Source organism: Capra hircus, chromosome 2, assembly GCF_001704415.2.
Source record: "Capra hircus breed San Clemente chromosome 2, ASM170441v1, whole genome shotgun sequence".
Lineage (NCBI taxonomy): Eukaryota > Metazoa > Chordata > Mammalia > Artiodactyla > Bovidae > Capra > Capra hircus.
Window position 1 is genome coordinate 65343018 of NC_030809.1, and position 26806 is coordinate 65369823.

Here is a 26806-nt window from a genome sequence, read left to right on the forward strand (position 1 = left end):
AGTTCAATGAGTTTTTAAGATTGTATATTTTAACTTCTGACTGGTTAAGATTCTGGTCATTTTTTATTACATATTTCTATCTTATTGGAATAGCATCAGAGAATGTGGCCTCTATTTTAATCTATATAATGTCTACTTCTTAGAATATTCAAAACATTTCTTTTGGGGAAAGAACATGATCAATATTTTATATGGTTTGTTAACAGAATAAGTATATTCTGATTCAAAGCAATTATAGATTTTATATATAGTCAAGATTATTGATTTTAAAAAATTTGTCTATGCCCATATTTAATTTATTGGATATGAAATATTCAGATGGAATTATATTGAAATCTTTCTGTATAATTAAAAAAATCAAGTTCTTCTTACATTTCTAATAGCTTTAGCTTTGTAAGTTTAGCTGATACATTGTTTTGTGCATACCTTTTATGAAATAACTTCTTCATCAATTGTACTACTTGTGTTATGCAACATCCCTTTTTTTGTCCTGATTTGTGTTTAACCTTGAATTCTACTTTGTCTCTTATTAAACATTTCCATTCTTGCTTTTTATTTGTTTGCATTTGCCTGGTATTCCTCTTCTCATTCCTTTAATTTGAACCTTTCATTAACTATTTCCTCTAAGTGTATTTATTTAAACAGTGTATAAATGTTTTTGGTTTTTAACTCTCTGTGACATTTAGTGAGACAATTCTGTTTGTTCACATATGGTTCAATAACTTAGATTCCTACTTTTTCTTCCCCATCATATTGTTTTATAGTTATAATTTATAGCACATTACTTTTCTTTGTCTTTATTTTCATTGGTTTAATTAAATTGTTACTCACCTTATTTTTCCCTTTGTTAATTTATAGGTCTTAACACAACTGTTAGATTAATGTTTTCCTTTACTTTCCTTGTATTCAAAGTCAAACACTATTTTCTCTATTGTTATTTGAAGCAATAATTTTGCCAACTATTTTACCAAGCAAGGCAGTCTATTTTCATGCTACTTCCCTATTCTTACTATGAGAGAAAACCATTAGAGTTCCATCACTTTTTTCTCCCCCATTTCCTTTCTCCCAGTCCTGGAAGAGGCATCTGGGATACCTCTCACTCACTTCCCCATCCATTGCTCCTGTTAACTTGGCGTTGCTGAAATAGTTTAGTGCTATTAATTCTAGATTATTCTTATGGTGCATATTTCCATGGAATTCATTATTCTCCATTCAGAAACCTTTTCCTGTTATTTGCTTAACCATTATCTTTTTTGTCATGTTCTTATATTTCTTTAAGAATCCTAATACTAGAGCCCTAATATTAGGTTACACTGTTCCATCCTCCAACTCTTTGGTTTTTTCCTTTGCAATTTTCATCTCTTTATATTTTTACTGCATGCATTAGTACCTACAGTTTCCATTATGAGCTTCCCAGGTGGCACCAGTGGTAACGAATCTGCCTGCCAGTGTGGGAGACACAAGAGACACGGGTTCGGGAAGATCCCCTGGAGCAGGAAATGGCAACCCACTCCAGTATTCTTGCCTGGAAAATTACATGGACAGAGGCCACTAATTCAGGCCTCAACCACTGTCAGCTTTTCCTTTCCTTCCCCTGTCATATTGCTTAGTGGGAAATCTATATTTTAGCTTCAGAATGTCTTTGTGTGTGTGTTTGCTGCTCTTGATTATCAAGTGCTCTATTTTTCTGTTCTGTCTCAGCAAAAAGGAACTTGGAGGCAGTTATAACCACGGATATAAAAGAAATTAAAATACTTAAAAGAGAATAACATATGCAACATACTGGCCATAACTTTAAAATCTAGAAGAAATGGATGATTTCCTAGCCAGTAGATTTTCAAAATTTACCCTAGAAGAAGTAGAGCACTTCAAAAGACTAATTATCATAGAAGAGAAAAGAAAGTGATTAAATATCTACCACCTAATAAACACCAGGGGTGGGGGTGAGAGGTGGGGATTATAGCTGAGTTTTATCTAACGTTTAGGGCCAAGCGAGGAGCTTTCTTTGCCTTGGTATGCATTTTGTCTGGTAGGTCGTCCTTCTTTGGACCCCAGAATGGTGTCACAGGTGAGGTTCCCTGGGAAGAAGATCGAGAGGGAGAAGGGCTCATCCCTGAAGGGGAGGGAAGGAAGCAGGAGTGGGAAGACAGAGAAGTTGGGTCATCATGGGCAGTCTCTACAGAGCCTGTCTCTATGAAGAGCTCTAAAATTATGGCCTTTTGGGGCTGTCAGGGCTGATGTGAGGGGGCTCGGCTTTTATACCCTTACACCAATAAGATGTTTGATGCTGTCTACCCTCAAAAGTGGCCATGACTTTGAACGTACTAAAGTAATCCCCAAAGAGAGCTGACTGGCAGTGGTGTGCTATCTGAGCACAGGTCTCTCAGAAACTCAGGGAGGAAGGGAGAGAAGGTCCTTCAGCTCTATAGGTGAGTCCGGGTGGCACATTACAGCATCCACTACAGATGGGTTGTTATTTTCCTCTGTGACTCCCTGAGTTTCTGGCCTGTTATTGGACCATCACAACAGGTATTAGTCCCCAGACTGGTGGACGATGAAGCAGTCCCCTCACCGCGGACCACTGCTGCTTTACTGTGTAGCAGGTAAAGTGCTGGTCCCTGTGAGACGTCTAGAGGACAACTCCCTGACCCTTCCTATCCTCTCAGCCATCAGAACATGAAAGAAAAGACTCAGATCATTTCTCCAGCTCTCTCTTGTCCAGGCACATGGGAACAGAGGGAAGGCAAGGGAGGAGAGGCATATCCCCTGAAGGGGCGCAGATTTCTTTCCTCCCAGGACCTGCTGCTTTACCATGCTTGCTGCCCTCATCGTCACAGGAGAAAGTCCTGTGTCAGTTTCCTTGACCATGACTCCCCTGGTGCCCAAGGCTTTACCCAGTCCTCAGCAGCTGTGTGACTTGGAAAAATCAAACAGATTAGAGTTGACAGGCTGCCTTCTCCTCACAATCCCCTCCTCCCCACCTTTCTCACCTTGTCCATGAGAATCATGTAAAATATTTCGCTAGTTGAGTAGCTGAAGTCAACATGCTAATTCAGCAGCCAGTGGACCCAGTGAGAACTGGGCTGGAGGTGGAAAAGAGGCAAACACAGTTCATCTGGAGGTGAGGGAGAAGTTTACCCAGTCACCAGACAGCTCCTTGAGGCACTCGTGGTAAAGAACCCACCTGCCAATGCAGGAAACATAAGAAAAGGGCAAAGGAAAGGGAAATCACTGAGTCGTGTCCGACTCTTTGCAACCCCGTGGACTGTAGCCTACCGGGCTCCTCCATCCATGGGATTTTCCAGGCAAAGGTACTGGAGTGCCATTTCCTTTTCCAAAACATAAGAAACCTGGGTTCAGTTCCTGGATCTGGAAGATTCCCTAGAGGAGGGCATGGCAACACACTCCAGTATTCTTGCCTAGAGAATCCGATGGAGAGAGGAACCTGGCAGGCTTCAGTCCATGCTGTCTCAGAGTCAGACATGACTGAAGTGACTTGGCACACACAGCTCCTTAATTATGAGCTGAATATTCATTGGAAGAACTGATGCTAAAGCTGAAGCTCCAATACTTTGGCCCTCTTATGTGATGAGCTGACTCATTGGAAAAGGCCCTGATGCTAGGAAAGATTGAAAGAAGAGGAGAAGGGGATGGCAGAGGATGAAATGGTTAGATAACATCATAGTGACTCAATGGACATGAGTTTGAGCAAACTCTGGGAGACAATGAAGGACAGGGAAGCCTGGCAAGCTGTAGTCCATGGGGTCACAAAGAGTTGGATACAACTGAACAATTGAACAACAACAGCAACAAAAGTCCTGAGTTAGGACCTGAGTGGAACTCAGAAAAGAACAATTAGTGAATTCCAGAAGACAGCATTCTCTGCATGTACTTCCATCCAAAGAGATCAATGTTTATGTATTTAAGTAAAGCCTTATGTCTTATATATGAGTGTGAGCAGGTGGAAATGTTTACTCAGCCTGAATCCCCAGTTGCAGCTCTCTCTGTGATCCCGCTCCTTTGAAATTCAAACATATTCATGAGGCTGAAACAGGAAAGCTCTTTATTAAGGCAGAAGAGGCTCTCTATAAAAAAAGAACTCTCAACCCCATATATATGCTTGGAAATAAATGTGTTAATGGAAACGTGCCTGTCGTGGAGGAGCAAGGAGCTGATGAGTCCTGGGAGGGCTGCCCCGGCACACAGCGGGCGAGGGTTAAACCCTGCTAGCAATTCTGACTTCGCAATCCCAACCCAGCTGGAGAGGAAGGAAGAAGAAAAGCAGGCGGGGAGAGGAACGCACGGAAGGGAGAGCTCTGGGTGCACAGGGAGCTCTGTGTGAGCACGAGTGTGGGGCGGAGACACACAAAAAGCAGACTCACAGCCAAGGACAAATGCTAAAGTACGCTCTGAGGAGTTAAGAGTGGTGGCCAGGAAGCCTCAGTACTGAATGAACTGAGGTTTGGAAGAAAAAAATCAAGGACAAGAAAAATTCTTTCTTTCTTTCATTTTGTTTGGAGCCAGGAAAGTATGGCTGCTCCTTGGAGGCACTGGGGTTCTCTGCTGCAGGTGACCAGGTGTTCCCCTGGTCACAGGGGAGGCGGGTGTGTAGCAGATTGCCCTGTGAACGGGGTACAGAGGGAAAGCATAAGAACCCAAACCTCTCTCATTGTTTTCCTTGTGAGGGGTTTTCACGTGACTTGAGGGGATGGAGAGGGCTTGATGTGGGAGGTGAAGCCCAGCAAAGGTCAAGAGATGGAGAGGGCATAGCAGCTGAGGGTGGCCATGGGTGGAGGTGGGCAACCACTGAGCTTGCTGCAGGCTAGCCCCACAAAGCCCTGCACGTGTGGGCTCCCACAAACTCTGTTTCAAACAGGACAACAGCTCGATGATGTGACCTCAAGGAATCCACTGTCTGGACTCTTTCAAGGCTCAGAAATTACAAGGGAGGGAGGCAAGAATGCTCATACAACAAATGCAATGTTGATGCTCAAAACGGACAATGAGAACAAGTCCATTTCCAAACAGGAAACTAAAGGCCATTGACTTTAGTGTTAATTCCTGGAAAAAACCTCTAAATCCAGTCTGTTTGTAAGTGCTTCAGAATGAAAACAGGCCAGTCAGTGAGCACTCGTGAAGAAAGATATGCAAATAGAGGTGACTTTGTTTTATTAGGGTGAATCTGGTTGATCAGGGTGTCTGAACTTCAGCAAACCATTCTGTGTCTCTCTGCATAGTCTGGTCTGCGAAGGAAGAACACGTGGGCTACAAGACAGTAAGAGGGTTTGTTGGGGGTTGAAGATGCATCCCAAAGAGTGTTGGTGAGTGGCAGGATTTCCTGTGGTCTATACAAGGATCTACTTTCAGCCAGATTCTGCTTTATTTAATAGGGAGACAGGTGAGCACAGTGTTTGAAAGCAGTATTTGACTTGAATGAGCTATCCACACTTAAATTTTGGCTCAGTCACTTACCAGATGGGTGATTAAAACAACTTTATTTTTCTTGGCCTCAGTTTCCCCATTTGTCAAATGGAAGATAATTCTACCCCTATTTACAAAATTAAATACATATACACATACCTAGAGGCTTTCCTGATGGCTCACTGGTAAAAAATCTGGTTGCTAATGTGGGAGATACAGGTTCTATACCTGGGTTGAGAAGATCCCCTGGAGGAGGAAATGGAAACCCACTCCAGTATTCTTGCCTGGAGAATCCCATGGATAAAAGAGCCTGGCGGGCTATAGTCCATGAGGTCACAAAAAAAGAGTTGGACATGACTTAGTGACTAAACAACAACACACACACGCATATGTTTGTCTACATATATGTGAAAGTGTGAAAGTGTTTGTCACTAAGTTGTGTCTGACGTTTTGTGAACCCATGGATTGTAGCCGACCAGGCCCCTTTGTCCATGGACATATGCATACAAATACATATCTATATTATGTATGTGCATATATATATATCTCATATATGCTCAGCACAAGTGTGGAATATTGTGTACATTGAACAATGATCTTTGGGAAACGGGTGTTTATCCATGTGCATTATCATCTCCTCTTTCAGAAGGAGGAGCAGGAGCTCATGCTCTTGAAGGGCAGTCTTGATGGCCCCCAGGGCATGAATGGAAGAGAACATCAAGGATTTTATGAAAGGGAAAAATTTAAAGTTGGAGTAAGTCTAAAAGAAAATAGTAAATCCTGAACAGATTTGCTAAATGAGAATGGATTGCAGCACTCTGGCCAGGGGGAAATTTAGGAGTTAGTGCGGCAATTACAGCCCTCCCAGAGTTATAGGGCACACTAGAGAGTCTTTAACCAATGCCCTGTAGCTGGAAGAGTAATTCACCAAGCTGGGCTGTACGTCTAAAGAGAAGCCTTGCTGGAGACCAAGCGGTTTTTTTCCTTCCAAATTAAAAAGCAATTTACATTCTTAAATCACAAGCTGCTGAGTTCTCCCCCACACCACTATGCAAATCTTTTTCTATAGGCAGATAGATTGAGACAGCAGTAAGAAAAATAAGTAAAGCTCCATACATTAAAACCTCTTCTACTCTCTACTTAGGACAAAGTAGAGCAAATGTCCTCATCCTTGCCCACATCACTTAAAGAGCCCAGCTATGTCTCCTCTGTTCCCTCAGTCCAGCCACTTGCTGAACATTTGCTGCTGCTGCTGTGCTGTGCGCAGTCGTGTCTGACTCTTTCGTGACCCTACAGACTGTAGCCTGCCGGGTTTCTCTGTCCATGGGATTCTCCAGGCAAGAATACTGGAGTGGGTAGCCATTCCCATCTCCAGGGGATCTTCCTGACCCAGGGATCGAACCTGAGTCTCCTGCATTGCAGGTGGATTCTTTACCACTGAACCCTCAGGGAAGCCTGAACATCTGACAGGTGTGAGACAAAGTGGGCCTCTATCTGAACTGCCAGCTCAACATGGGAAGCAGAGAGCTAACCCAGTCCTAGGTGTCCAGCTGGATCCCCAGGAAGAGTTGTGTGTCGTGCTCAGTCGCTTCAGTCATGTCCGACTCTTCATAATCCCAAATGGACTGCATCCCCCCAGGCTCCTCTGTCCATGGGACTCTCCAGGCAGGAATATTGATGTTGGTTGCCATACCCTTCTCCAGAGGATCTTCCCGACCCATGGATCAAACCCACGTTTCCTGTGTCTCCTGCATTGGCAGGCAGATTCTTTACCACTGGGAGGCCAAGAAAGAGCTAGATATAAAGCTAAAGAGCTAAAATAAAATGGAAGGAATTAATAGCTGTTGAGTATCTATTATGCAGCATGAGTGGCGGTCCTCATAGAAGAAAGCCCAGTCAATATCATTATTCTCAGTTTACCAAGGAGGAAGAACAATGAGCATCAGTGAGGTGAGAATTTTTCCAGGGTCCAGGGAGAGAAACCCAACTCAAAGCAGATTCAGGGGCTTCCCTGGTGGCTCAATGGTAAAGAATCCGCCTCCTTATGCAGGAGACAAGAGGTTAGATCCCTGATCCGGGAAGATCCCACATGCTGTGGGGCTCCTGAGCCCATGCGCCACAACTACTGAGCCTGTGGTCTACAGCCCGGGAACCACAGCTACTGGGCCTTGTGCCGCAACCAGTGAAGCCCAGGCGCCCTAGAGCCATGCTCGGCAAGAGAGGCCGTCACAGTGGGAAGGCTGAGCACCGCAACGCAGAGTAGCCCCTGCTCACTACAGCTAGAGAAAAGCCAGTGCGGCAGGACCCATCACAGCCCAAAGGAAATAAACAAATAAAATTACTTAAACAAAAGCAGATTCAGCAGGAATGGGGGTTCAGGGGAAGGATGCTGGGGTGATAAGGCATCACCCATCACAAGCCTTACTTTGGCGCTCTGGGCTATATTATCAACAGAACACACTAACTATTGAACATAACAGTTCATCCCCTTCCCCTCATTCACTTGAAGCCTATAGCTCATCATACGGTAGCAGAGAGAGGGCTTATAAAGCCAAAGCATTTCATTACCCTCACTGTCCAAGGCAGGGACACGATGGAGCAAGCTGGGGAGGAGCAGAGAGGGCAGTTGTTTTTTCCAGAGCAGGGTGTGAGCCCCTGGAAGGTGGGACACAGCATCTTCTCTTTTAGCTCTACCCCAGGTGCCAGCTCCAGAAATGCAAGATCAGTGATGTGGCTGGTGGTCTTGATGGCTGACCCCTGAACAGGCAGCCAACCTGCTCAGCCACTCCAGTCCTTGCAGCCTGGAGACAGACACCCCTGTCCTAACCAAAGGTGTCCTCCTTCCCCCTCTGTCCTCCTGTCACCCAGGCCCTTGTTGAGCTGCAGGAATCCACTGAGTCCTGGGTGAGAAGGTTGAGGAGCCCCAGGCTGTGGCTTCTCTCTTGGGTGGAACATTCCTCTAGAATACCCAGCTTCCTACTGCTTCTGAGCCTTTGGATTCGTAACCCAGTCTCCCAAGTTCTCCCCATTGATGGCGGATTCTCACAAACACCCAGTACCTGGCCCCCCGCTCAGGCCAGTTGCCTCCCACAGAAGGACGCAGTCTCTCAAGCAGCCTGGAAGATGCTGTCCAGCTTCAGTTGCATTGGGATCTTGCCTATTCTTTCTGCAGCCTGATGAGCAGTCCATACATCTGTCACCAGCCAGGTGTTGCCTGTCCACCTGGGCTCCATCCATCCTTTGTCAGGGGTACAGTCTCCAGAGAATGAGAGGATGGAGGTTGCCCCTTGAAGAATCTCTGGGAGACAAAGTGTAGGCACAACCACACCCTAGGAGAACTGCATAGAGCAGTTTGGGTTACAGGTGGGCTGGACATCCAGGAAGCTGGGAGCTGGAGCAGCTGGTCAGGAAGAACCTCGTGGGTGGCTGGGTGAAAGTTGGTGGGAGAGGATATTCCATGGGGAGATGAGAGGGTGTAGGAGCTTGGAAGAGGGGAATTTGTAGGGGTGGAGTAGGTGGGTGGCGTGTCACCCTCCACCTACATCTTATGCTCAGATCATGTGTATGGCCCCTGGGACTGCAGGCACTGCTTCCCACTCCAAAGCGTTTGCCCCTCCTGTCCAAATCCTTTCCTCCTGGAATTCCTTTAGAACCCTGTAAAGGGGGCCTTCTCCCCAAAGCCCACAGACCAGGAGTGTGAATCACTTGGACTATACCTCCTCCTCCATTTGCAGCCTCACTTCACATGGCCTCTCTCTCCCTCGGCTGGGCCCTCCCCCAGGACAGACCACATCTTACCTTGCCTGTCCTTGACTCTCAGTGCCCAACACGAGGCTCAGCACACAGCAGGTTTGCCAGAAACACCGACTGGGTTAATCTGAGCTGCTGGCCAAGCCCAGCCCGAGGGCCTCTTTCCTCTAGGAGCGTGCCCATTCTGTTCAGATGCTGGTCCTCTCCCCTCACTGCCCTGCGTCTCCACTCCTCCCCTTCCGCTCGGCCAGTTACCCCCAGTGATACTTGGGCCACTTACGTTAAGTCTCGGGCCTCAGGCTCCTTCATGTCAGTCAGTTATAAAGGGATCTCCGCATGGAGAGGTTATGACACTTACAGGGCCCAGAGCCTGGCACCTTGGGGGCCCTTTAAAAGCAGCCATTCCCTTCCCCCGTGCCTGGCTCCCCTCACTGTCCTGCTCCGGCCCCTCCCTCACCCATCTGCTTTGTGGCCCAGGTGAGCCTTTGGGGCTGGCCCAGACTCTGGAAGCTTTCCTAACAAGAGGTTTGCATGTTTGCTTAATAGGAGAAAACACAATCCCGGCGGAGGAAAGACCGGAGTGTGCAAAGGCAGGATGAAGGCCCAGGGAGTTGGACCTTAGTGAGAAAAACACCAGTTTAGCAAGCCCTTCACCTTGTTCATATTCTTCGGTGCATCTGTCGTGTTGAAGGAGGAGGGTTTGCCCTGTTGCAGAAGCTCCAATCCCAATGAAACAAATGTGATAGTGGCCACACAGGCACTGAGGACCACTGGCTTTGGCCAGTGGCGGGGGTGTGACCTCTGGCAAGTTAATCTACCTCTCTTAGCCTTAGATCCCCATGTAGAAAATGAAAATGGAGCTAGAACTATCTTCGAAGAGGGTGACCCGAAGATGAAATGCAATAATGCTATAGCCGTGATTAGCGTGGTGCTGGGGACGTGGGAAGCATGAAATAAATTGTATAAATTAGTGAATATGTGCATTTTTACGGCTTGACCAAGCCTAAAGAACAGGATTAACCTTAGGGTGTATGAGGCCCGAGGAAAGTATTTGATTAAAAATATGTTATAAAATCCATGTGGAGTGTAATGATTTATTGATGAAGATTTAGAATAATGGGCAGAGAAGAGAAACTTAATTGTTTGTTTATTGTCCAATCAGAGCTCATGAAGACTCTTCAATGTCCCCAGGCTCTGTCTCTTCCTGTTCAGGCCCAGAACCATCTCTTTGTATTCTTTATTGTCACGTGCACATTCCTGGCTAATTTCTTATTTCCCACTGCAAGGAAACAGTGGTAACACTATTTCAATTCTGTGCCATGTCTTTCTGTAACCAGTTCATAAACTTTTTGCGTCTGCAGGTCCCTAATGCTGTATAATTCATGCTGGCTTGCACTGTCACTCCCGAAGCTCCATGTGCCATCGTGCTGCTCGTGACTACTGACTTCACCGACCTTAAGTTAACTTTGTGCTTTATTTACTGATGACCACATGGGCAAGTCCTGCCCAAAGATGGCAAGAAAATGGGAGCAATAATTCATTTTCCGGTCATGTTAAATTTGCCTCTTGGAATTTTGTAGCATAAACATAAAACAATATATATCTTCCACCCATGTCCTCTCTGGAATCATTAGGCTGTGATCACTGTGTCCCCAGAATACGATCGTTCTCACTGCGGCCCAAGCCCCAGCCTTTCACTCACGGCCCCCAGCCTGGAGCGCAGGCAAGGGGGCGTGGCCGGAGCCCGAGACTGGGGCATGCGCATAGGAGTGTTCGTGCCCTCTCAGGCACAGCTTGAGACGCGCTAGGGGACTGTGACGTCACCACACCCGTTGGTCATAAGAGAATGCATCAGTTGGAAAGACCCTTCGGCATTTCTCCAAAGCCTTCAGAGGAGATAGGCGTGGCCACCCGTGTGCTCAGCGTGTGCGTGCTGTTTCTCCTCTGTCCATGGGATTTTCCAGGCAGGAATGCTGGAGCCGGTTGCCATTTCCTCCGCCAGGGGAATCTTCCCAGCCCAGGGGTTGAACCTGGAAACCGTGTCTCTTGTGTCGCCCTGCACTAGAGGGTAGATTACTTACCACTGCACCATCTGGGACGCCTCCTGGCCACCTGTAGAGGCTACCTGACTTGGATCCTGGGGAAGAACTGTGGGTGCCATCCTGTGTGCCAGTGTTGGGAGACACAAGGGATGAAGGAGGCCTGCCACCACTCCGCTGCCCTCAGGTGCCATGGACTGTGGAAGCACTGGTGGTGGAAACACACCCAGCAAGACTCAGCCCACGGAACCACGGTGGCGGCTCAAGCCTGAAGCTCCACTGTGGACTGTAATAGCTCAGAGCCCCAAATTCACCCTCTGTCTGGCATGAACGCGAGTTACCCCAAAGCAGCATGTCAGCTCCACTTTAAGGGTGAAGGTCCAGGCCAGCCAGTGAAAGAAATACACAACCACCCAGAAATTTGATCTACTCAGCTGTGATCCACTCCTGGAACCACAGACTGCTCATGGGGCCTTAGGAAGTCCTCGGGGGCTTCAGTTGTCTTGTAGATGCCCTGTATTGGGTAGAGGGCCTGAGAGCACCTGGAAAAACAGGGTTAGTGTCCTCACCAGTCTAAATCTGGTGTAGGGCTGCCCTGCTCAGACGCTCTTCCAGCCCTGCAGATCTTAGGTACTGGAAAGGATCTAAGAAGAAGGGTGTGGCTAGAACCTGGGAACACATGAGATCTGGGGATCTGGTCTGGACCTCGGGTACCCCGCTTGGACTCCTAGCCAAGATTGGTCCCAAGTACCCAAGGGGGCCCAGAGAATTTCAAGGAAGGTAGCCCCTTTTAGGTACAGGGCCAGGGCAGGGGTCAGCTTGCCTAGGCCTAAGGGAGGTACTTCCAAAGAAAACACTGAATGAGATTTTAAGTCTAAGGTTCATGAAAGACTGACCTGCATAAGAATTTCTCTGCCCTGTCCAGCATTCAACCTAGTTGCTCTGGGCCTGGTGGGCTTCAGTGGGGCAGATATACTTGGCCTGGGGAGTGATGGTTCAGGTCTCCCAGGGAGGCCACTATTTGAAGAGAGTAACTCACTGGGCCCGTGCCTCTCCTCTGGCCCTGCCTCTCCTCTGGCCCTGCCTTTCTGTGCCAGGGCAGAGGTGCTCAACCAGGATGGGCACTGCAGTTATCTGGTGATGTCCCAGTCCCATGCCAGACCAGTTACATTGAATCTCTGGGGGCTTCTGTGCTCAGAGAATGGATGAAGAGGGAAGAGTGTACAGCACTGGCTTTGAGGTCAGTAGAAAGAGAAAGTGTTGGTTTCTCAGTTGTGTCCAACTCTTTGCGGCCCGATGGACCGTAGCCCCACCAGGATCCTCTGTCCATGGAATTCTTCAGGCACAAAACTGGAGTGGGTTACCATTCCCTTCTCCAGAGGATCTTGCAGACCCAGGGATCAAACCCAGCTCTCCTGCACTGCAAGCAGATTCGTTACTGTCTAAATCACTAGAGAAGCCCCTTGAAGATCGGCAAGACTGAGTTTAAATCTTAGTTCCTCTATCTATAAGCTGTTTGACCTTGAACATGTTAATTAACCTCTCTGAGGTTCAGTCTCCACCTCTGTAGATGGAATAGGACTCTGCCTCTCAGGACTGTCACAAATGCAGTAATTGAGACCTTGGACTTGGAGGTCAGGCACGTTCTCTGTTCTTTATTAGCTGTGTGACCTTGGGTGATTATCTAACCTCCTTTGAACCTTCATTTCTCCAGTTTTTAAATGGGCATTATAATGTTACCTCCTAGGGCTGTGGAGATGGAGTAGGATCAAGTATGTTAAATACCTAACATAGTACTTGGTGCATTATTAGGAATTTTTTAAAAGGATGATTCTCCTGCCTGCAGACCTGACTATAAGGAGTGGATGACCCAGATCCCTCAGCGGTTTTTGGTTGTTTCCACTTTTGCTTTCCTGTCTGCCTCTCCCGCCCCTAAGCCTGACAACACACACCTCATCAATCCTTCTCTACCCTAACTGCTCCAGTCATATTAATCTTCCTTGTTCTTTCTTATCTCCCAGCCTTTGCTCCTGTCAGGTGCAACAGAGTGATATCCCCTCTTCTCTCTGCCAAACTAGGCTGAGCACCTCATTCATGCCTTTGTCAAATTAAAATCTTCTCCATGGCAAAAAAAATACCATAAAGAAAGTAAAAGGACAAACCACGGGAATCTATTTACATATTTATATCCGCACAACATGAGCTCTTCCAAATTAGTGAAAAAGAATGATCACTCAATTAAAAACTAGGGAATGGACACATGAGACAGCTTCTAAAAAAGGAAACAAATGGTCAATAAACATATGAAAAGCAGCTCAGACTCACGATTAACAAAAATGAACATCAGAGCAATGAGATGCCATTTTCACAATTTTGTTGGCAAAATAATGGTGACCACAAACGATCAGACAAGAGGATGGAGAGAAAGCCAGTCGGGTACTGTTAATGGGGATGTGAGCTGGTGCAGCCTCTTGGGACAACGGTTTGACAGATTTACCAGTATTTTTAAAGCTTATCCCCTTTGAGAGGGCCGTGCCACTGCTAGGAGCTATTTCACAGTTGTAATTACATGTGCACCTCTGTTCATTCAACGAATCTGCCGCTAACCCCCACTGTAGATGCTGTTCTTGGCAATGAGGGGAGGGCAAGACACAGTTACGTCTGGATTAGCTTCTTATGGCTGCCAGAACAGATTACCATAAACCGAGTGACTTACAACAACATGGCTATATCACCGCAGATCTGGAGGTCAGGCGTCCTACCATCAAGCTTTCATCAGGGCTGAGCTCTAATGCAGGCTCTAGGGGATGATCCTTTTCCCTGATTTCCCAGATTCTAGAGGCTTCCTGCATTCCTTGGCTCACGGCCCCTCATCCTCTCTCTGACTCTGACCTTCCTGCCTTCCTCTTAGGAGGACACTGTGAGACATTTAGGGCCCACAGGAGTAATCCAGGACGATCATCCCAACCCCAGATCTTCATTTTGATATTTTTATGTATTTGCTTCTGTCTGGGCTGGGTCTCTGATGCATTGTACAGCTTTATGTCTAGTTGTCACCACAATAGTGGAGGCTATTCTCTGGTTGTGGTGTGTGGGCTTCTCATTGCAGTGGCTTCTCCTGTTGTGGAGCACAGGCTCTAGGTGAGTGGGCTTTGGTGGTTTTGGCTCATGGACTCGACTCAGACTCAGAGCACAGACTCAGTAGCTGTGGCACATGGGCTTAGTTGCTCCAAGGCATGTGGGGTCTTCCCAGACCAGGGGTCAAACCTGTGTTCCCTGCATTGGCAGGCAGATTCTTATCCACTGAGCCACCAGGGAAGTGTCATAGCTTTAATCACAACTGTAAAGTCTCTTTTGCTACAGAAAGGAACATGGCCAAAGATCCTGAGGATTAGGATGCGGGCATCTTCCTGGGTGGTGCTAGTGGTAAAGAACCTGCCTGCCAATGCAAGAGACATAAGAGACCCAGGTTCCATCCCTGGGTCAGAAAGATCCCCTAGAGAAAGGAATGGCAACCCACTCCAGGATTCTTGCCTGGAGAATTCCATGGACATAGGAGACTGGTGGGCTACACAGTCCACAGGACTGTAAAGAGTTGGATTGACTGAAGTGTGTTCTGCCTGCAACACAGCCTTTTGGGGTTAATATTCTAGTGATATTTATACACAAAGATATTCATAACAGCATTACTTGTAACAGCAAGAACTTAGCAAAGAAAAGCCTAACCATCAGTAGTAGTGAACTAGTTAAGCTGGTTATGATACACCCGTTTAGTGGACTCCCAGGCTGCCTAGGAGCTGAACAGTAGAGCTGTATGCAGTCCCAGGGCTCCGTCTCCCAGACACTTTGCTGCGTGAAGAAGTGACTCCAGAGCAGGATGAAGAGTAAGCTGGATAGAAAGAAAAGCACTTGTACTTCTACAGGTATAGACTATATATGAAACAATACACAGGAAATTGCGAATGAAGACTGAGATGGGGAACTAGAGTTTGAGTCAGAGGGAAACTTACTCTTCATAATATATCCAGTCATAATTCTTTTCTTTTTTTTTTTTACCATTTGTGAAAATAACTCTTCAATTAAAAAGAAATCTAGCTAAAGAAAAGATAAAATGCTACCTTCAGTGTCTTATCTATCACCTCCATCACTTCCCCAAAGCTCTACCTCATCATCTTCCTCCATGACCTCCCCCTCCCAGGTGCCCCAAAGGAAGAAGGAGTTGTCTACAAACTTGAAGCAGGAGACACCCCCATCCTTGGACGACTGGCTAGAGGGCCAAGGGTGCTCAGAAACTTCAGGCTAAGGCAGCGACAGAGTGTGGAGAAGGGAAGTAAAGGCAGGAAAGAGAACCCAGCTAGTCTTCATTCATTCATTCAACACAGAGATGTAGGAAAGCCCTGTGTGTAGGGTCTGAGTCAGGGCCTGGGAGGGGGAGCTTGGAGACCTCCCAAGGGGATGAGTTTGAGCCCCATCTCATAAGGTCCCCCGTCTCATTTCAGACTCAAAAACGTGTCAGTTGGCCACCCTCTGCCAGGTCCTGCGTTGGAATTCTGCCCCATGGAATGATGAAGTCAGATTTGAACATTAGAGATCCCTTTGGGCTGCACGGGGCCCAGAGATTGGATGGGCTGAGGATTAAGGCAGGAGATACACTGGAGGCTGGTTCAGGGGAGAGGGGACAAAGATCCAGATTGAGACAGTGGCTGCCAGGGAAGAGGGAGAGGATCTGAAGGTGACTTGTGATAGAAATGAAAGGACTCGGAGAACTGGAGTGCTTGTGCCAGGAACTACTGGCTCTCTGAGAGACTGCTTAGATGACAGCATCTTCAAGTGGGAGAAGCGATCTGGTGAGCAGGTCTTAGGTTGGGTCTGTGCAATGGAGGCACCCGTGGGGCCCTCAGAGGGTGGTGAGGCTGCAGCGGTGGAAGCCAAGGCGGCACAGGCAGCAGGGGTGACACCCGGGACGGGCAGAGCAGCAGCCTGCTGGAGGGGAGAGGCTGCGTGCGCCTGCGCGGCCCTCTGGCTTAGGTTCCGCCCATAGAAACAGCAAGGCCTTCTAAGGTGCCATCAGCCGAGCTCTGCTGGAGAAGGAGAAAACATGAGCTCCATGCGAAGCATGTCACTCACTTTTTTTCCTCTCTCCTTTTTCTTCTTCCTCTGATTTTAGAGGGTGCTTTGGGAGGAAGCAGGTGGAGTTGCAGGATAATCATCCCCAGCCACCCCTTGGCATAATCCTCACTAGGGAACGTGTGGACAATGAAGAGAGAGGGAACACCCATTTTTGAGTGACAGGCAAAGGGAAAGAAGCCGGGGAGGAAGGCTGAGGGAGAGTCAGGGAGACAAGTGGAGTGAGACTCCAAAAAAGATTGAGAAAATCAAGGGGAGAGAATGTTTCAAAAAGCCCTATGTGCTTTTTGAATTAAAAAAAATGTTTGTTTGAAAGGAAGTAATGATTAACACAAGTATCTCCAATATCTATGTATCTATCTATCCATCCATCTACCTAGTCAGTAAATACTTAAGACATGCCTGCCAAGAACAAGACATCATATTAGAATCTGTAGGTAATGCTATTAAGGCACAGTATACGCTAGTCAGTTGAAAACTGAAACTAGCTATAAAATATTTAAATAGCATTTTAACCCTGGAGTCACAATGGAAAATACTGAGAAATTTGACTGCACAAAAACTAAAAGCTTTAGTATAAGCAAAGAAAATCTTCAGGACAAACTGTAAAGGTATTTGTAATGCATATGACAGACAAAAGACTAATTTCCTCCACTTACACTGTAAGAATCATTCTGAGACAGACCTCAAATGAGCAGATGTGAACAGGAAGTTCTCAAAAATGAGAGCTGATATGAAAGTAGTCTCAACCTAACGCATAATTAAAGCAGTGTAATTCAAAACTTCATTAACCACATCTCAGGCTGGCAAATATGAAAATGCTCATTACTATCCAGTGCCATGCAGAGTATGGGGAAACAGACCGCCTCTTACTACTGGTACCAGTTCACTGCTGCAGAGCTTTTATGGCAGGTAATTTTGGACCAGGTCAACGTTTAAAATATATTTCTCATTTGACCTAGAAATCCCATCCCTAGGAATGAGCTTTATAGGGGTCTTGCATAGACACCAAGGTGGACCAAGAAGGGTGCTCCTGGTGGCAAAGACTGCACACAGCCTAACATCCATCAGCTGGTGAGTGGAGATATAAGTTATGCTGTGCCTGACTGTGGAATATCATGTAGCCATCAGGAAGCCATCAGCTCAGCAGAGAACAGTGTATCATCTCTCTTTATGACATGTCACTGATAAAAATTATATACACTATATATGGATTATATTTACATTTTGTTTTGGAAGAAGATTCATGACGCTAATAACTGTTTCTGTCTTGAGACACTATGTGAATGATTGTTCCATCAAGCGAGATAACAGATGCAGGTGCAGGTCTTTGGGTGAAAATCATGTCTGTTGACTCTTGAGTTTAAAATATACTTGGGAGGAGGTCTGAGCACAGTTCAATATAGAAACAAAGTCTGCTAGTATCTAGTTTATGTTTCCAAGTTCATATAAACTTAAAAAATTATGTGCATATACTATATTTTATAATATATAAAATATTTTATAAAGATTTAAAATAAATTGCATATTAAGGCAATACTTGAGCTGTTAGCCCAGGGCCACATGTGAGAAACATCATTCAACTTTTCCCCCAACAAGGGCCAGGATGGGAATTCTTTGTGATCACCCTGATGTACCACAAGTTGTTTCTCTACTTTGTGAAATCCTTTAATCACTTTTTGTTCATGGAGGTCCTTAGGAAAAACCCCTGAAAAATTCCTGAGATGCAACGCCCCCCAACCTCCACACCCAACCCCACCATCTTGCCTCAAGATAACCATAACAAGATTTTGTTCTGAATCATTTCCGCTTCCTTGTAGTCCCCAAACATCAAAGTATGGTCTTCGCCAAAGATCTAAAGAGTCACCCAAGTGGCGCTGGTGGTAAAGAATCCAGCTTCCAGTGCAGGAGATGCAAGAGACACAGGTTCCATCCTTGGGTCAGGAAGATTCTCTGAGGTAGGAAATGGCAACCCACTCCAGTATTCTTGCCTGGAAAATTCCATGGACAGAGCAGCCTGGTGGGTCATAGTCCACGGGGTCGTAAACAGTCAGACATAACTGAGAACGCATGTCAACATTAACATTTAACAAATCACTAATTTAGACAACTGTGTGTGCCTGTGTGTCTCTGTGTGTGTGCATCCCAAGGTGAACAGAACAGTGTGATCGGTGGACAGAGCAGTGTGATCAGTGGTCCCTGAATCAGGGACCAGAGGACTTGAGTTCTAATCCAGCTCAGCAGTTGACCAGCTGTGTCCTGCAGCCATCACAATGCCTCTTGACCTTCATCACTTGTCTCTTAAAAGAAGAAATCCAACCTAGTCATGGTCTCTAATGATCCTCGCAGGTCAGACATTCTGATTTTTCTACATTTCTTTCCTGGCCCCAACTCAAAGCTTATATATTCTTCCATTTCTCTACTTTACCTAGAACCTTTTGTAGGGCTGAGCCTGCAGAGGTCTGGTGTGCATGGCTTCCTGGGGTGGAGAGTTTGGGCCTTAGAGGCAGAAAACGTTGGCTTTGAACTTCATTTCTGCTCCTCAGCAACCATGGAATCAGCCGGTTATCTTCTCTGAGCCTTGATTTCTCCATCTATAATGTACATTCAAGGTGGTGGTACAGATTAGAGAGTGCCACCTCCATCTGAGGGGCCTGGCACGTAATGAAAGTGAGTCACTTCAGTCGTGTCTGACTGTTTGCGACCCATGGACTGTTGTTGTCCCCCAGGTTCCTCTGTCCATGGAATTTTCCAGGCAAGAAGACTGGAGTGGGTTGCCATGCCCTTCTTCAAGGGATCTTCCCAACTCAGTAATCGAACCCAGACTGCCCACATTGCAGGCAGGTTCTTTACGGTCTGAGCTTAACAGGTGCTCAATAAAAAGGGAATTATTCTAATGGTATCAGAAAGCCATGGCAGAAGGGCACAGGATGCCTACTTCCTTACCTCCTTCGAGGCTTACCCAACACCCTTCCTCTCTCTGGGCATTCGTGCCCTCTCTCTTCTGACAGTGTGTATTGTATTCTATTGGAATTGTCTGTTGATGTCTCTATCTCACCCGCTAGACTGTGAAATCCTTGGGATCCTGAATCCTGAACCCTAGTGCCTGGCACAGTGCATGCACTGTGATACATAGAGGTCTATGTGTCTGTCTTCTACAGGCTTCCCTCGTGGCTCAGACAGTAAAGAATCCACCTGCGGTGTGGGAGACCTGAGTTTGATCCCTGGGTCGGGAAGATCTCCTGGAGACGGGAAGGGCTACCCACTCCCGCATTCTTGCCTGGAGAATTCCCATGGACAGAGAAGCCTGGCAGGCGACAGTCCATGGCGTCTCAAAGAGTCAGACATGACTGAGCGACTTTAGATATATGGTCTTAGCTAAAGATAGAATGAATTACTAACTTGGACAACTGTGAGTGTCTGTGTCGAGTGAGAGTACCCACCTGGTTACCTGACACAGGTAGGTCTGGGAGGCCTGCAGACTTTGGGGGTGGTTTTGCCTCAGGCTCAAGCTATCCTCGGCCCACGTTTCAGCTCTGATTGAGCTAACCTAGGAGGGTTCCTGTATGCAGTGGGGAGTGGGGGGCTCTCTGGGTAAACTGATATGAGAAGTGACCCCTCAGCCCAGTGCCTGTTGGAGATTCAGCTGTCAGCCAGCCAGGAGTCTCAGGGAGAAGCAAGTCCATTCATCCAGGAGACAAAGAGCCTTCAGGTGCACTGGAGAGCATCTGCAAGCGCCACTCACCAGAGAAGGAGGCTCATTTTTAATTAATTGCAGCCTCTTTCATCAATGACAGCAGGGGCCACAGTCAGCATCACAGAATCACTTTAATTGCCTCTGAGAACTCTCCACACTTCGGGTCTACTGGGAAGGTCTCCTTGGCAGGCCCAGGCAGCCCCACGGGCTCTCCTGTTCATACCAATTGCACAACTCCTCAAGGGTTCCCACAGGTCAAACCCAAGCTTTTCTTTCCCTCAAAACGCCCTCTGCTTCGCTGACTAGCACAACTACACTCCTGGGCACCCCAGCCAGGAGCCCAGGAATAAGACTGGAGACCACCCTCCTCTCCAGGCATCTGGTTGGAGAGGGCTCATCCTGTGCCCCTCTCCCCTGTTCAAGGCCTTGACATCTCTTAGCTGGGCTGCTGTGCCAGTCTCCTCACCACTCTTGACCCCTAAAAGTCCAGCCTCCCCCTCTCCCCCCCGAACCTCCCCCAGCTCCCTCTTCCTAGAGCATCTTCCCTCTGCCCTCACTCCCCGAGCTGACTTTATCCACTCCCTGCCCCGGGGTGAACTCTTGCTAGAAGCTGCCCCAGATCTCCATCACCCCTCAGTGGTTCCATCCTCCTCTGGGTCCCTGGGCTCTGTATCTAACAGCCTAGCTGTCTGTTGATGGTTCTGTTTCCCAGTTGGATGGAGAGTTTTGGAGGGTCAGGCTGCAGGTTGCCTCCATCACCATACCCCCACACCTGACACATTCAGTGTGTCAGGGCAGAGTATGTTGGAACAGAGTTAAATCCAACATGTTTATAGTGGAAACAGCCAGAGGAGACAGACAGCTTCTGCCAAGAAAAAGATGAGCTGTTGAGTGCTGGGGGTATCACCTGATGACAGAGGGCGTGAAGAGTAACCAGCAGCCGCTTGGTTACTGAGGGGCTCACTGAGACCCTGGGTGTGCACCTGTGGTGTGGGTCTCTGCTGCCCTGCTCGCCTACCTTCCCAGACCACTGGCCATCCTCAGGCAGGCCTGGGATGGGGAGACTTTTCAGAGGCTCTGGCCCTCTGGTACCCAGGCCTTAATTCTTCACAGATGGCATAGTCCTGAGACCATATGCATGAAGGCCCCCTCTTGGCTCTCTTCTGACCTCTCTGGCCAGTCCTTGGAGGAAGCCCCTAGTTAGGGAGTTCTCCATGCACAAACTGTTGGAGATGTTGGGGGTGGGGGAGCTTGGGAAATGACCTAATCTCATCCCACCTTGTCCAAATAAGGAAATGGGTGCCAAAGGGGAAGGACCTGACTGGAGGTCACCAGCTAATATCTGACAGAGTAGAGGTTGGGAGTCAGGTCCCTGACTGTTTGATGCCTTTTCATTGTAGAATTCTACCTCAGTCTCCTCCAAGCTTTTCAGAAGTTCTTCAATCAGACCTGCTGTGGTTGCCCCCTCCTCCTGCCCAGCTTCTTTTCCCTGGGCTGTGGGGCACCAGCAGCGATGGCAAGAATGGGGAAGGACATGAGCTTTGGGTCAACCTTGGGATTTGAATTTCTAGCCCTGGTGCATATCAGCTCGCTGGTCCCCCTGGGTAAAAAAATCTAACCTCTCTGAGCTTCTTAGTAGAATGAGAGCTATAGAATATCATTAGATTGTTCTGAAGAACTAATGTATATAAAGAACCTCACACAGTACCAGTTCACAGTGGGTACTTAATGAATGGGAGTTCTGCAACATCCTAAAATAAAGGTGCTGACCCCCTAAATGGTCCCTTTTGAATGGCTTCTGTCCAGGGCCAGCAGTAGATTGGTTACTACTGGGCATCAGGAGGAGAAACGGAGGAGAGAGTTTCGTGGATGCCCAGACCGGGCACAGATGAAGCGTGCGTATTTCTTCTGAGCGGTGGGCTGCGTCCAGCCCTGGAGCCTTTGCTGGGATCCGCGCAGTGGCAACCCACTCCAGTACTCTTGCCTGGAAAATCCCATGGCTGGAGGAGCCTGGTAGGCTGCAGTCCAGGGGGTCGCTAAGAGTCGGACACGACTGAGCTACTTCACTTTCACTTTTCACTTTCATGCATTGGAGCAGGAAATGGCAACCCACTCGTGTTCTTGTCTGGAGAATCCCAGGGACAGGGGAGCCTGGTGGGCTTCCGTCTATGGGGTCGCACAGAGTCGGACACGACTGAAGCGACTTAGCAGCAGCAGCAGCCTCTCTAGTTCCGTCCCTGGCGGAGCCGGGCAGAGACTGAGGTCGGAGCCTGGAGGGCTGAGCACGGCCTGCAGCGCCCCCTCGTGCCCGCAGCGGGAAGGCGGCCTCCTCAGCGACAGGTCTGCAGGCCTTACTTTCTGAGCGGAAAACAGGGTCCAGTTGATCATGCCGAGTGGGAGGCAGCCAGGTTGTGTTTGTGGGGCAGGAGACTTCCACAGACTGTCCCCTGGTCGCAACCCTGCCACCGTCTGCAAAGGTCAGTCATTGCCCAGTGTTTACCGAGTTCTTGGAGTCCCCCAAGCCTGTGGTACGAAGCACCGTCTGTGTTCCATACAGTATTCTTCCCAGTCCCCACCAAAAGGGGCAGAGGGCCATAGCAGAGCTCCCATCTGCTTATCACAGGACTCCAATCAGAAAATCCAGAAAAATGTCGTTCTAACATGCATTTTAACAAGCATGCAAATTTCTTTTGATGGTTTGTATGATTTTGAGTAGGGCTTCCCAGGTGGATCACTGGTAAAGAATCTGCCTGCCAATACAGGAGACGCAAGACACAGGTTTGATCCCTGGATGGGGAAGATCCCTTGGAGAAGAATTGGCAACCCACTTCAGTACTGTTGCTTGAGAAATCCATAGAGGAGGCTGGAAGGCTACAACCCATAGGATCGCAAAGAGTTAGACGTGACTTAGCGATTAAACGACAACAATGATTTTGAGTGCATTTAGTGAGGAGTTACCATACAGCAGTTTGGTTCTTTAAGATTTTATCATACAGATTTGGGCAAGTGGTAGGGAAGGAATCCCACTGGTCCTGGGCCTGGAAGAGGGGAGTTCAGAGCGGAGACACCTCTGGCCCCCACATTCGTGGGCCAGACCAGCCCATCACTCTGTGCTGATGTGCTCACTTGTGGTTTCCCCCCTGAACCCTGACCTCAGAGGTCACGAACTAGGTTTTTAATCTTTGTGTCAGTGGCTCCCTGCATAGCACCTCACATGGAGAGGCACAGGTAAATGCCAGATTAGAGGGGCAAAGGCAAGTATAGGAAGGTAAGGTTGGGAACACGGTTGTGACAAGTGGAAGGGAAAGAGAGGTTCAGTGCAGAATTAACCACAGAGGGGCCCCCGTTAAAAACACCCCTAACTCCCCTGGCAGGACATGAAACCACATTCATTCATGTACCAGAGCCCCCAAATTTGCCATTCCTGCAGGAAACAGGACTTGACCAGGTGAACACCAGGTTAAGGTGGTACCCAGCAGGGTGGATGGAGTCTGACTATGCAGTCTTATCAAGTGCATGTCCAACAGGTGTGTGTGCGGAGGGCCACTCGTCTCTGTCATCAGAAACACCAGGTTCAAATCTTGCCTCTGCCTCTTGCTAACTGTGTGACCTTGAACCCACAGCTCCTTATCAGTGATCCTACCTTGCAGATTGTTCTGAAGTTTGAGAATATGTGCCTGGCAGAGGGAACCTTCAAGATAGTTGCCCCAGTACTTCCAATGTTTCCAGCAAAGGTGGCCATGCAGCCCTCCCCACCCCAGCTTCAGATCTTTCTCTCTCCATGTGCCCAGCACCCATTCCTCCCCAGACCCCCTCAGCTGTTGACTTTGGCTCCTGCCCTCTGAGAAGATAGAAACAATCGGATGAGAACTCCCTCATTCCTCATCTACCAAATCCGCTGGCTTCCGCATGTTTATTCAGATCGCCACCTTCCTTCCTGCTATCCGAGAACTATTCCTGTCCCTGCCAGTTGCTCAGAGCCCTCTAGTCCTCCTAAGGACCTAGCTCCTGAAATCGTGCCTTCCCTCTTGAATTATTAATTGAACCTATCTACTAGGTCATTCCCATCGGCATATATACTGGACTTTATCTTGTTAAAAAAATAAAGTCCGCCCCTGCATCCCACCTGTCTCCCTCCAGCTGCAGCCCCATTTCTCTCCACAGCCACACAGCCAAAGTGTCTGCTGGGCCCTGTCCTGTCCTTCCAGGAGCCTGTGCACCAGTGACTCAATGGCACACAGGGACACTGGGGCGAAAAGTCTGAGCTGGGGAGGAGGATAGACTCTGATGGACTCTGTTGAGTCCATTTATTGTTTACACTAAATAATTTCTTTTTTCCTTTAAAAAAAATTATGTTTACATTTTTAAATTGGGGGATAATTGCTTAACAATGTTGTGTTAGTTCCTGCTGTTAAACGAAGTAAATCAGCTATATGTATACAAATATCCCCTCCTTCTTGAACCTCCCTCCCACTCACCCCCACATTCCTCTGCTCAAGGTCATCGCAGAGCACAGATCTGAGCTCCCTGTGTTACACAGCAGCTTCCCACTAGCTACCTATTTTACACATGGCAGTGTATATATGTCAATACTTCTTTCTGAGCTTCTGTGAAGGGTCCTGAATAATCATAATAACCCAGACTGAGCATTTACCACATGCCAGGCAACAGTTAACTTGCTTTCTTTTAATTTATCATTTCTTTTGGTTTTTCTAACCTTTATTTTGTATTTATTTATTTTTATTGGAGTATAGGTGCTCAACACTGTTGTATCAGTTTCTGCTGCACAAAAAAGTGAACCAGTTACATGTATATTTATATTCACTCCTTTTTTAGATTTTCTTCCCATTTAGGTCACCACAGATCCCTGAGGAGAGTTCCCTGTGCTATACAGTAGGTTCTCAGTAGCTGTTTTTTACATAGTAGTGTATATATGTCAATCCCAATCTCCCAGTTCTTTCCCCTCCCACTCCACCCCCCCCCAACCTTGGTAACTGTAAATCTCTACTTCTGTGACTCTATTTCTGCTTTGCACATAAGTTTATCTGTACCATTTTTCTAGATTCTACATATAAGTGATATTATATGAGATTTTTCTCTTTCTGAGTTATTTCACTCTATATGACAATCTATAGGTCCATCCACATCTTTGCAAATGGCACTATTTCATTCCTTTTTATGGCAGACATAATATTTCACTGTATATATGTACCACAGTGGCTTTATCCATTCCTCAGTTCATGGAATTTAGGTTGCTTCCATGATATTGTAAATACTGCTACAATGAACACTGAGGTGCTTGCATCTTTTCAATTATGGTTTTCTCCTGATATCTGCATAGGAGTGGGTTTGCTGAATCATATGATAGCTCTACTTTTACTTTTTTGTGAAAACTCTGTACTGTTCTGCACAGTTGCTGTATTAATTTACATTCTCACCAATAGTTTAAGAGAGTTCCCTTTTTCTCTACATCCTCCCCAGTATTTATTCTTGGTAGATTTTTTGATGGTGGACATTCTAACTGGTGTGAGGTGATACCTCATTGTAGTTTTGATTTGCATTTCTCTAGTAATTAGTAATGTTTAGCATCTTTTCATGGGTTTTTTAGCCATGTGTGTGTCTTTTTTGGAGAAAAGTCTATTTAGGTCTTCCACCTATTTTTTTTTGATTTTTTTTTTTATATTGAGTGCATGAACATGAGCTGCTTACTGCTTATGTATTTTGGAGATTAATCCATTGTCAGTTGTTTCATATGCAAATATTTCCCCCTATTCTGAGAGTTTTCATTTTGTTTACAGTTTCCTTTGTTGTGCAAAAGCTTTTAAGTTTAGTTAGGTCCCATTTTTTTAAAATTTGTTTTTATTTCCATTGGATCAAAAAACATCTTATGGTAATTTATGTCAATGATGTTTTGTCTGTATTTTCCTCTAAGAGTTTTGTAGTATCTCCCTTAACATTTAGGTCTTTAATCCATTTTGAGTTTATTTTTGTGTGTGGCACTTGGGAGTGTGCTATTTTGATTCTTTTACATGTGGCTGTCCAGTTTCCCAGCATCACTTATTGAAGATACTTTTCTCCACTGTATATTCTTACCTCCTTTGTCATAGATTAGGTGGCCATAGGTGATTGGGTTTATTGCTAGATTTTCTATTCTATCCTGTTCCATTGATCCATGTTTCTGGGTTTTTTTTTTTTTTGGGGGGGGGGAGTACCATACTGTTTTGATTACTGTAGCTTTCTAGTATAGTCTGAAGCTAAGGTGCCTGATTCCTCTAGCTCCATTCTTCTTTCTTTAGGTTGCTTTATCTATTTGGGGTATTTGATGTTTCCATACAAAGGGTACATTCTTTTGTTCTAATTCTGTGAAAAATGCCTTGTAATTTGATAGGGATTGGATTCAACCTGGAGATTGCTTTGGGTAGTATAGTCATTTTAACAATATTGATCATCTAATCCAAGAACATGGTATATCTCTCCATCTCTATCATCTTTGATTTCTTTCATCAGCATCTCATAGTTTTCTGAGTATATGTCTTTTACCACCTTAGGTAGGTTTATTCCTATGAATTTTATTCTTTTCAATGTGAAGCGAAATGAGATTGTTTCCTTAATCTCCCTTTCTGATTTTTCATTGTTAGTGTGTAAGGATGCAAGAGATTTCTGTGTATTATTTTCATATATTGCAACTTTACCAAATTCGTTGATGAGTTCCAGTAGTTTTCTGGTAGCATTTTTAGGATTTTCTATGGATAATATCATGACATCTGCAAAC